Genomic DNA, 12641 nt, shown 5'->3' on the forward strand with positions numbered 1-12641 from the left:
TATTTCAGTCCTTATAGACCTGGGAAAGGGAAGAGGGGCCAAGTGTTTTCTAACATCTGCGATGTATGCCAGGTGTTTTTTGGGCTAAGTGTTTTCATTCCTGTATCCTCGTTTATCCTCACAACAAACTAAAAAGGCAGGAGGAGGTCTTATCTTTCTTAGAAATGAGAATTTAGGCAAGTAAACCAGCCCTGTCAGGCTAAAAAAACTTTTCACTAAATCACACTTCTCACACTGTCGATTCACATTCAGTGTCAACAAATATTTAATGAACATCTACTTAATGTCAGGTACCTTTGAGTATTTTGTTGAATACTCATGACAACCCACCAGGCTTTTTCCTCATTTCAGCTATCACATTGGAGTCAATTAGCAATCCTTAAAAAATAAAAAAAGAGCCCACTCCCTTATACAGGACAGTGGATAAGCATCTAAATCCATGGTAATGTTACAGCCCCTCTTTCTGTACATGATGTGGCGCTGTGGGGATACCAATGACAGCAATTCCTTTAATACAATCCTGACATAACAAAAAGAGTGGTGCAGAGCAAAAATGTGGGCCTCATGTAGCAAACTGAACTGCAGGAACATTTTTTCTCCTGCTGATGACAATGAAATCTGAAAATGCCACTGGTTTCCTGTGACAAGTGCACATAGTATTGATTAATGGGATTAACCACTGATCTGACACTTGGACCAATTAGGTGTTATTTATGAAAAGACATCTGGTAGAAATTCCAACATGGCCAGTAACTGAAAGCTGCTTAATCTGAGACTGAAGGAGGTAGTGATGGGGGGGGTGGGGGGGGCCTTGGTCCCAACACACCCCCAGCTGATCTCCACAGCTCTGAATAAAAAAAAGGTGGTAGTTGCACAACTCTGTAAATGTACTGAAAAAGCATTGACTTGAACACATAAAAGAGATGGATTTTATGGGGTGTCAGTTACACCTCAGTAAAACTGTTAGAAAATAAGCAAAATCACGTTTGGTTCCCCATTTTGTACCCAGGCAGGGCCCTGAGTGCTCAGGAGCTGTCACCCCTCCCGCCTGTGCCTGCAGGGTCCCTGCACGTGAGCCGTTCAGAGTTGCTTGCGGTCTTGGGTAAAGACTTGGTCATCTCAGTGCCTCTGCACATGCCGTCCCTCTGCCTGGGCTTTCCTTCATGCCCTTGTCTGCCTGGGGAACGCTTTCTTCCTTCAGGACTCAGCCTGAGCACCTCCTCTGCCAGGAAGCTCTCCCTGACTTTTCCAAGCAAAATCAGGTCACATTGCTGTTATTTTTAATTTACACATCTGGCACCCTCACCAAACTGTGTGCCTTCTGATCATGGTCCATTTACCTCTAGAACCCAGCAGGTCTGATGCATAGAATGATGAATAAATGTCTGTGTCGTCAAGATCACTCTTCAGAGCCTACCATATACACATGTAAGGATGAGGAGCCGTCCCCCCATCCGTTTACTCCCAAACATTTAGTGCCAAAGTTCTGATCCCTGTGGATTCAAAAGTGGGGAAGACAAGTTGCTGGTCATCATGGAGTCCCCTGATCTGGTGTGGGAGATGTGTGGTGCTGGGCCCTGCTCTGTCTAAACTGCGATCTCTGGCAGGTTACTTAATCTTAGGTAAAATGGGGATGGTAGGAGTACTTACCTCATCTCTGTTCCGAGGGGATTAGATGGGTTTCACAGGTAACATGCTTCAAGCAGAGCCTGGTACAGAGCCTGTGCTCAGATGTGCGTTAGTACCCCAGGGAATGGTGAGTGTTAGGATGAGGGATCAGGGGACAGATGCTCAGGGAAGGTATCACCCGAACTGAATTGTGAAAAATGAATACAAATTACTTTTTTATTGAATGGATAGCAATTTTGCTCTGTTTACCCTGAAGCGTGCTGAGTGCAGTTGCCGGTATGTTTATTGTTGACTGGAGAAGCTGTGGGGACGGCCAGGCTTAAGTAATGTGCACACACGCACGGGTGAAGAATGAAGAAAGATCACCTTGTTGGAGGTACTCGTTTTTATCGTTTGCCCCAGCCTCCATTTCCTGAGAAATCCCGTCGAGTGGCACGCCCTGCAGGCTTACGCGCCAAACCCGGCCTGCATGAGTGTTCTGTTTGGCCTGTGCTGTGGATCTATAAAGTTTTGAAGTAATGCTTAAAGTGTACAAAGTGTGGGTTTTCAGCGTCTCTTTCAAGACAGTTTAAAAGATGTGGCGCTGGACCTGCCTGCCTGCCGGATGGGCAGCGAGCGCTCGGCCGAGCGGCTGGTTCGGCTTCCCTTAGAAGGCAGCTGCTCTGGCCCTGCGTACCCGTCCCCTTCCCTTGTGGGTTAGGATGGGCAGCCCAGCGCAGAGGATTCCCAAGAAACCTTTTCTTCTCCCAGTGCAGGACCCCTACCTGCTCGAGGCTACGTTTGTTCTCAGACAGGATCCTTCTCTCCAGGGCTCGGGTGCAAGTAAAAAACACTGGAAGACCTGAATCTATTTTGAATTTTAAAAATTAATTTTGTTATATTTAATTTGATTCACAATCGATACATAAAAATACGTAAAATGGGAATGTATCCCCCTAAGCCCCAAAGTCACCATTAACCTTTGGCTGTATTTTTTTTGCACTTTTTAAAAGCTACCGTTTCCTGAGTGCCTGATGTGTGCCAGGTGCTCGGCTGAGCATATTGCATGAATTACGCCTTCTGATCATTGTGACGACCCAGAAGGTATTATCAGTCCCCCTCTACAGAAGGAGGAACCGAGTCCTGGTTTAAGTGACGCAGTGGGGTCACACAGTGAGTATGCAGTGGAGCCAGTGTTCCAACACATTTCTTTCTGGTCCCAAAGCCCTTTCTTCTAACCACCTCAGGGTAAAGCGTCCCTGAGAAGACCACCAGTTAGGAACGAAACATACTCCCCTGAAGAGCTGCATTCACAAAGGTCTCCTCCCTCCGCCTTGTTTTCCATTCATTCATGAAATGTTGGCTGGGGGCCTGCTGGGCAGGGGTTTCGGGAGCAGAGAGCAGGGATCCCAGTGCCTGCCCTTGGGACGTTCACAGGTGAATATGGTACTTGCAGAGCAATCAGTGAAGTTTTAGACTTATGTGCTACGTGTAATGAGAATAGGAAGGAGAGGGCAGTTCTGTTCCGGCAGAGGGGGAGGGAGGTGTCAAGATAAATGATCTAAGCTGCCTTGACAGATGAGTAATTGTTGGACAATCCAAGGGGAAAGGATACGTGGATAATCCAGGTCACTTGGAGTTTAATCTGCAGGTTGCGGAAGCCGTTGCAGTGGTGATGAGGTTGGTTTCGGTGTTAGGTAGAGTCCTGCCGCAGAGTTGAGGATGGATTGGAGCAGGTGGGAAGTTTAACGTATATACAATAAAATTCACCCATTTAAAAATCTATAATTTGAAGAGTTTTGACAAATATATGCAGTTGTATAACTACCACTAGAATCATGTCCATCACCCCAAAATCTCCTTTGTACCTCTTACCCTTTCCCCCTGGAAACCACCAGTCTCCTTTCTGTCACTATGTTACAGTCTTTTCTACAATTTGGTGCAGTATATAGTCTTTGCGTCTGGCTTCTCTCACTCAGCATGACCCTTTTGAGATCCATCCATGTCATGGCTCTCAGTAGTTCGTTCCTTTTGATTGCTGAGAGCTGACGTTCTGTGTGACTGCAGCACACATCGGTCAGACATTCTTCACTTGTTGGGCTCTTTCCACGGTTTGTCTGGTATGAATAAAGCTGTCAGCATTCACACAAAGGCTAGTGTGGACATAGGTTTTTCTTTCCCTTGGGTAAATATCTAGAAGTGGGATTTCTGAGTGGTATGTTAAGGGCATTTTAGCTTTTTACGAAACTGCAGAAGTGGTTACACCGTTTCACATCCCCACCAGCACAGGTGAGAGGGACTGTTGCTCTATGTCCTTGACATATACTTGGCTCTTGTTAGTCTTTTTTTTTTTTATTACAATTTTATTTGTCAACTCTATGTCACTAAAGCTAAAAAAACTGTTAATTTTTTTTCTCTTGTTATCATTAATATACAATTACATGAGCAACATTGTGGTTACTAGACTCCCCCCATTATCAAGTCTCCCCCACATACCCCATTACAGTCACGTCCATCAGCGTAGTAAGATGCTATAGAATCACCACTTGTCTTCTCTGTGCTATGCTGCCTTCCCTGTGCCCACCCCCTACATTATGTCTGCTAATCGTAATGCCCCTTATTCCCCTTCTCCCTCCCCTTCCCCTCCCCCACCCCCAGTCCCTTTCCCTTTGGCAACGGTTAGTCCATTCTTGGGTTCTCTGAGTCTGCTGCTATTTTGTTTCTTCAGTTTTTGCTTTGTTCTTATGCTCCACAGATGAGTGAAATCATTTGGCACTTGTCTTTCTCCGCCTAGTTTATTTCACTGAGCATAATACCCTCTAGCTCCATCCATGTTGTTGCAAATGGTAGGATTTGTTTTCCTCTTATGGCTGAATAATACTCCACTGTGTATATGTATCACATCTTCTTTATCCATTCATCTACTGATGAACACTTAGGTTGCTTCCTATCCATTAGCATAGGATGTGTTTCCATTTATTGGTATCTTCTTTAATTTCCCTCATGAGTGTCTTGTAGTTTTCAGAGTATAGGTTTTTCACTTCCTTGGTTAGATTTATTCCTAGGTATTTTATTATTTTTGATGCAATTGTGAATGGAGTTGTTTTTCTGAGTTCTCTTTCTGCTAGTTCATCATTAGTGTACAGGAATGTAACAGATTTTGTGTATTAATTTTGTATCCTGAAATTTTGCTGAATTCAGGTATTAGATCTAGTAGTTTTCGAGTGGATTCTTTAGGGTTTTTTTTGTACAATATCATGTTTGTCTGTCTTTTTTGGCCATTCAAATGGCATGTAGTGGAATCTCATAGTGGTTTTAATTTGCATTTTCAAAATTACAATGGTGAGTATCTTTTAATGTGCTTACTGGCCATTTGTATACCTTCATTTGTGAAGTGTCCAAGTCTTTTGCCCATTTTTATAAATTGGATTATTGTCTTTTTTAAATTATTGAGTTCGAGTGTTTAAAAAAATGTAATCTGTAATCTGAATATAAGTACTTTGTTGTATATATGTATTGTGAACATTTTCTCCTCAAGATTGCCTTTTCATTTTTTTGATGAGTGGAAGATTTTTTGATGAAGTCGAGTTTATCAAATTTTTCTTTTATGATTAGTGCATTTTGTGTTCTAAGAAATTTTTGCCTATCCTAAGGTTGCAAAAAATAGTCTTGTGTATCTTCTTCTATCAGTTGTATGATTTTTTATTTTACTTTTAGATCTATGATCCATCTCAGGATAACTTTTGTATTTGGTGTAAGGAAGGGATCAAGATTAATTCTTTACCAAATAGATATATCCAGTTGTTCTAACATTATATTTTGCAAAGAGTGTTCTTTCTGCATTTAATTATTTTGATGCTTTGGTTGAAAATCAGTTGATTGTGTATGTATTTTCTGTTTCATTAATTTTTTTTGCTTAACTGATAAACCGATACTACACTGTCTTGAATATTGACCTTGTATCCTGTGACTTTGCTAAAAATTCATTTATCCTAGTACATATTTTATAGATCCCTTAGAATTTTCCAAATACAATTATGTAGACTGCAAATAAAGGCAGCTTTAGTTATTTATATCCAATCATTATGCCTTTCCTTTTTTTTAAGAATTTTAAATTATTATTTTAAAATTTCTTTTTCTTACAAAACACTGACTGGGACCATCAGTACAATGTTGAACAGGAGTGTTTAGAGTGGACAGCCTTGCATTGTTTACCATATTAGGGGGCAATCCCTCATTATTTCATCAACAAGTGTGGGTAAAATTGTAACATTTCCAGAATATCTCCCCTGGCTTTAGTGCATTTACATATCCTAAGGAGTGGAGAGAAGTTCATCTCCATGTCAGTGTGTAATTACCCGGGCAATGGAGGACGTGTCTGAACAGAGAGTTTAAAGGGAGGGGCTTGCTTGCTTGCTTGCTTGCTTCTTCAGGAGCAGAGGAGAGAGACGGCCCTGGACTGCAGTTTGTAAGCAATAAACGAACGAGTCTTAAACTTTATTTCTCCCTTTGACTGATTTTGGTTTTTAGAGGTATTTTGCCCCAGGATTTCCTCTCCCTGGACTTAAATAAGTATGATGATGTTACTCTTGGTTTTTCATAGATGCTCTTTGTTAGTTTGGGTACTTCTCTTCCATTTCTACTTTGTGAGGATTTTTATCTTGAATGGGCATTGAATTTTGTCAAATAATTTTTCTGTATTTATTGAGATGGTATCTGATTTTTTTTCCCTTATTACACTAATGTGATGGAATACAGTTGACTTTCAAATGTTGAACCAACCTTGTGATACTGGTATAAACTTCATGTGTATATGGTTATCATTTTTTATATATTGCTGGATTCAATTTGTTAATATTTTGTTTTACAACTCAGTAATAATATTTTTCAGTGTGTAAATATTTCATCTGTGTTCATGAATGATACTATCTGCAATTTTGTTTTTATATAATATCAGGTTTTGGTATCAGAATTAGAATGGCCTCATAAAACAAGTTGGGAAATATTCCCTTTCCTCTGTTTTCTGAAGGAATTTGTGTAAGATTGGTGTTGTATCTTCTTTAAATATTTGGTGTAATTTGTGAATGAAGCCATCTAGGTCTGAAGTTTTCTAGTGGGAAGGTTGTTAATTATATGGATTCAATTTCTTTAATAGATAAAAAAGTATTCATATATTTTATATTTTCTCATGCTTTGGTGAGTTGTATTTTTCAAGGAATTTATCCATTTCATATTAGTTGTAAATGTATTGGCATAAAGTTCTTAATTTCATCACTCTGTAGGTTCTGTAGAGATGGCCTCTCTTTCATTCTGCATGTTGGTATTTAATGTTTTCTGTCTTTAATCAGAGATCCATCTATGCTATTGGATGCATGTTCCATTTACATTTAATATAATTACTGATGTGATTGGTTTTAAGTCTCCCATCTCGATATTTATTTTCTCTTTGTCCCCTCTGTTCTTTGTTCCTTTTTCCTTTGTTTCCTTTTTTGGGGGGTTAGTAGGGTGTTTTTAAGTAATTCATTCTTTCTCATTTACTTTACTGACTTTTTAGCCAATTCTTTGGATCATTTTTTTTTCAAATTGTTTATTGTGATAAAATCGGTATGCAACATTAGTTTCAGGTGTACAACTTAATAATTTGGTATTTGTATACATGTTAATAAAGATCACAGTAAGTCTAGTTACCATCTGTCACCATACAATTGATCCCCTTTTTACCCACTGCACCAACCCCCTTCTCTGGTAACCACCAATTTTTCTTCTGTATGAGATTTTTTTGGGTATTGTTAATGTACAATTACTTGAACAACATTATGGTTACTAGACTCCCCCTATTATCAAGTCTCCCCAACATACCCCATTACAGTCCCTGTCCATTAGTGTAGTAAGATGGTATAGAATTGTTACTTATCTTCTCTGTGTATACAGCCTTTCCCGTGTCCCCCTCCACTACATTATGTGTGCTAATCATAATGCTCCTCTTCCCTGCCCTTATCCCTCCCTTCCCACCCATCCTCCCCAGTCCCATTCCCTTTGGTAACTGTTAGTCCATTCTTGGGTTCTGTGAGTCTGCTGTTGTTTTGTTTCTTCAGTTTTTGCTTTGTTCTTATGCTGCACAGATGAGTGAAATCATTTGGTACTTGTCTTTCTCCACCTGGCTTATTTCACTGAGCATAATACCCTCTAGCTCCATCCATGTTGTTGCAAATGGTAGGATTTGTTTTCTTCTTATGGCTGAATAGTATTCAATTGTGTATATGTATCACATCTTTATCCATTCATCTACTGATGGACACTTAGGTTGCTTCCTTATCTTGGCTATTGTAAATAGTGCTGCAATAAACATAGGGGTGCATATGTCTTTTTCAAACTGGGCTCCTGCATTCTTAGGGTAAATTCCTAGAAGTGGAATTCCTGGGTCAAATGGTATTTCAATTTTTAGTTTTTTGAGGAACCTCCATATTGCTTTCCACAATGGTTGAACTAGTTTACATTCCCACCAGCAGTGTAGGAGGGTTCCCCTTTCTCTGCATCCTCACCAGCATTTGTTGTTCTTAGTCTTTTCAATGCTGGCCATCCTTACTGGTGTGAGGTGATATCTCATTGTGGTTTTAATTTGCATTTCCCTGATGATTAGCGATGTGGAGCATCTTTTCATGTGCCTGTTGCCATCTGAATTTCTTCTTTCGAGAAAGGTCTTTTCAGCTCCTCTGCCCATATTTTAATTGGCTTATTTGCTTTTTGTTTGTTGAGGCACGTGAGCTCTTTATATAGTTTGGATGTCAACACCCTTATCGGATATGTCATTTATGAATATATTCTCCCATACTGTAGGATGTATTTTTGTTCAACTAATGGTGTCCTTTGCTGTACAGAAGCTTTTTAGTTTGATGTAGTCCCACTTGTTCATTTTTACTTTTGTTTCCCTTTGGATCATTTTTTTTTTTTTTTTGCAGGCTTTTCATTTATTTTTTAAAAGTTAACATGTGAGATAATAGGAAACTGAAAACCCCAAGAAGCAAAGAACAAAGTCATCCATAATCACAAGCATTTCAGTTTGATGTGTTCTTCTAGGTCCCATGTGTGAATCTACACAACTAAGCATCCATTTTTATGTAATTAAGATTGTAGTTATGCATCATGCTTTTTCACACATCATGAATATTTAACATTTTAAAGCCCCCAAACTATGTATTTTGATAACCAAGAATACACTATACCAACCCAAACTGAAAGAAAAAAAAAAAAACGTATCTTGACTTTTCATAAAAGACAAAAATGGCAACAGGCCTCTAATAAAGATATTGGCAGAGTTACAATTAAAATGCTACATTCCCTTAATGTTCAATTAAAAATTAGACATAAAACAATAGAGTATACAAAGCATAATGCTTCTAAGAGAATTCATTGTCCAATCTATACTATTAAAATATTTAGCGTGGAGGTTATGTTTTCACTGAATTACTTAACAATGTATTCCTACAGCACAGCCATAAGAGATGCACACTCATCAATGGTTATCAGTGAAATGTAAATATGAACATATCTGCATACATTCCTTTCAATACTTCCTCTGCCCCTCAGCTGCCAACCTAATGAACAAATCTTGACATTTCTCATGGTGCAAATTCCATGTCTAAGATGCCTCTTTTCTATCACTTAAAGCAAAAAAATATCTACAAATTGGTTAATTCACTAGTTCTACTTATCGTAACGCTGTCACCTCATGATATCTAAAAAGCTTAATGACATCTAAAAAGCTTAGATGTTGCAAAATAATGAATGTACCTTGTTCACAATAAACACAGGTACTTTATAAGAAGTAACGATAGACCTATGGTTATAACCTAAAAATATATTTTAAACATGGAGATACTAGCAAAGGGCCCTTCCCTTTACCCTTCCTCTTCACCTTCCTCCACCATTTCAACCACCAAGTACAGGACTACATCGAGCTTCAAGAGGTGGATTAACAAAGTAGCTCACAGAAGACAGTCCTTCCTAAAAACTAATAAAAGGGCTTTTATAAAGGGACTATTTTACTACCTCTACTTTTATTATACTTTGCAATTAGGCTTTGTGTATCTGTTAATGCACAGCAATTAACTAAAATGTACAGACAGAACAATGATTAGACAATCTGATTTGTCTAAAGACTCACCAGGCACAGAACCCCTCTGCACTTCTTTTTCTGCCCCCTCCCCCACCACCCAGTGAAGAGTCAGCACTCTCTAAAACATTGTTTAACACTTTTAACAATCTCCTACTTTAACAATTCCATTCCCTCAATACAACCATTCCTTATGAATTAACAGAAAAAATACTGTAAGGGTGTTACTTTTAATTCCCTACTTTAACATATGTTGTGTACTTCTAAACATCTAGAAAGACTAGATGTTTCAAATAAGGGTTTAAGTTTTTCCACTATACACATAGTAGTAACTTGAATAAACTACACACAAAGGCTATATATAATCTGCAAGTACCTTCTAAATAAGAACATTCCGGCCTGAAACTTCCCCTTCTCATCTCTATCAACCCGAGACAAGTATAACAAGCACCTGTAATGCTTAGAGGGGATGTGAACTACATTTCCTCAAGCTGTTTTCAGAACAGTCCTATGAATTTTAATACAAAGTGTACACATATATGTTTACTAACTCTACTTTTGTCATACACTGGCAACCTCTTTAACATCTAGAAAAACTAGATGTTGTAAATTAGGACTTTTGTCCTTTATATACAATATATATACAACTTAGTAAACCAAAATGCAGACATATGGGACAAGGGTTAATCTTGCGTAACTATAAACATACTGGTATAAAGCCCTTTGCACATTCTTCTTCCTTCCTAAACCACCAGATACAATGTGTACTGCTCAGAGGTGGCTTGATAATTTCTATCATTCCATTTCTAAAACACAGTATTTCATATGAATTTTAACAAAAGGGTATCTACAAAATGTGTTATTTAGACAGTATTTCATATGAATTTTAACAAAAGGGTATCTACAAAATGTGTTATTTTCCTACCGCTACTTTTAACATACTTTGTGCACTTCTAAACATCTAGAATGACTAGATGCTTCAAATAAGGACTTGTTTGTCCACTATATACACAGTAGTGTTGAATAAACTACACATGTGTAACAACGGTTATATCTGAAAAGTGTCTTCTATGTAGGAACATTCTAGTCTAGAACCCTTCACTTCTCCTAACTCCTCCTCTCCATCACCACATGGGTGAGTACAGGCACATATCATTTAGACACGATTTTACAATTTCATCTCTAAAAGTCCTTTTCGGAAGACAGCCTTTCAATGAATTTTAACAAAGTATACAAAATGTGTTAGTTTACTAACTCTACTTTTGTCATACATTGGCAACCTTTTTAATATCTAGAGACTAGATATTATAAAATTAGGACCCATTTGTCCAATATATACCCAATATATACAGTAAAGTTAAATGAAATGCACATCACACACAGGGCAATGGATAAGCTGAAATTTCTAGTACACACTAGCAAAACATGTTTTGCAATTTCTTCCCTCCCATCTCCCTCAACCCGATGAACAAGTACAGAGAATATACTGTTCAGAGAGGTGGCTTAACAATTCCACTTCCAGACAGTATTTCCCATCAGTTTTTAAAAGCTATTTATAATAAGTGTTATTCTACTAATACTTTTACACATATTAAGCACTTCTAAATATCTAGAAAGACTCGATATTGTCATGTAAGAACTTACTTGTCCACTATGTACACAGCGCTGTTAAATAAAATTGCACATGTGTAACAAAGGCTATAATCTGAGGTATCTTCTAAATATCACCATTTTGGCCTGGACCCTTCCCTACCTCACTTCTTTCTACCACCAATCCAAGTACAGGCATGTGTAATGCTTAGAGGTGGTTGAATAAATTCCTATCTAAAAGTCATTTATGAAAAAGCTTTGCTATGAATTTCAACACAAAGTATACAAAATGTGCTAATTTTACTAACTACTTTGTCGTACACTGGCAACCTCTTTAACATCTAGAGACTAGATGTTGCAAAAGTAAAGGACTCATTTGTCCAATTATATACACTATATACAAAGGAAAACAAAATGCACATCAAAAAAATGATTTTGTCTGAAAATGTCCAAGTATGAACATGTGAGCATATTACCTTTTGCAGTTCTTTCCCCTCCCACCACTTCTTCCAAACCACTGGACAAATACAGGGAACAATACTGTTCACAGAGGTGCGTTTTAACAGTTCCATTCCCAAAGGGCAATATTTCCTATAAATATTACCAAAAAAGGTTATTTACAAAGTGATATTTTACTACCTCTAGATTTAACATACGTCGGGCACTTCTAAACATCTAGATGGACTAGATGTTTCAAATACGGACTCAGTTTGTCCACTATATACACAGTAGTCTTGAATAAACTGCACACATTTAAGTTATAATCTGAAAGTGTCTTCAAAATATGAACATTCTAGCCAAGGAGCCACCTTTTCCTTCTCTCCACCAAACCCAACAGGCTAAAATGCTCAAATTTTCAGAAGACAATCTTTCCTAGGAATTTTAACACAAAATGTACAAAATGTTATCAGTTTACTAACTCTATGTTTTGTCATACACTTGGCAACCTCTTTAACATCTAGAAAGACTAGACGTTGAAAATTTGGACTCATCTGTCCATTATATACACTATATACATGGTAAAGTAAAACAAAATGCACAAACATAAAGAACAATGGTTAATTCTCACTATAAACAAACTGGCAATAGAGCTCTTTGCGCTTACTTTTCCCTCCTTCCTTGAACCAGTGCATAAACACAAGGGGTACTGTTCAAAGAGGTGGTTTGGCCATTCCCCCCAAAACAAACATATTTGCTATGAATTTTAACAAAAATATTTACAAAATGTCTTTTTACTATCTTTACTTTTAACATATATCAGGCACTTCAGAATATCTAGAAAGACTAGATATTTTTAGAAAAATCTTTTTGAGTATTTAGCATTGTCAAC

Source organism: Manis pentadactyla, chromosome 10 (genome assembly GCF_030020395.1).
Source record: "Manis pentadactyla isolate mManPen7 chromosome 10, mManPen7.hap1, whole genome shotgun sequence".
In the NCBI taxonomy this organism is placed as follows: domain Eukaryota; kingdom Metazoa; phylum Chordata; class Mammalia; order Pholidota; family Manidae; genus Manis; species Manis pentadactyla.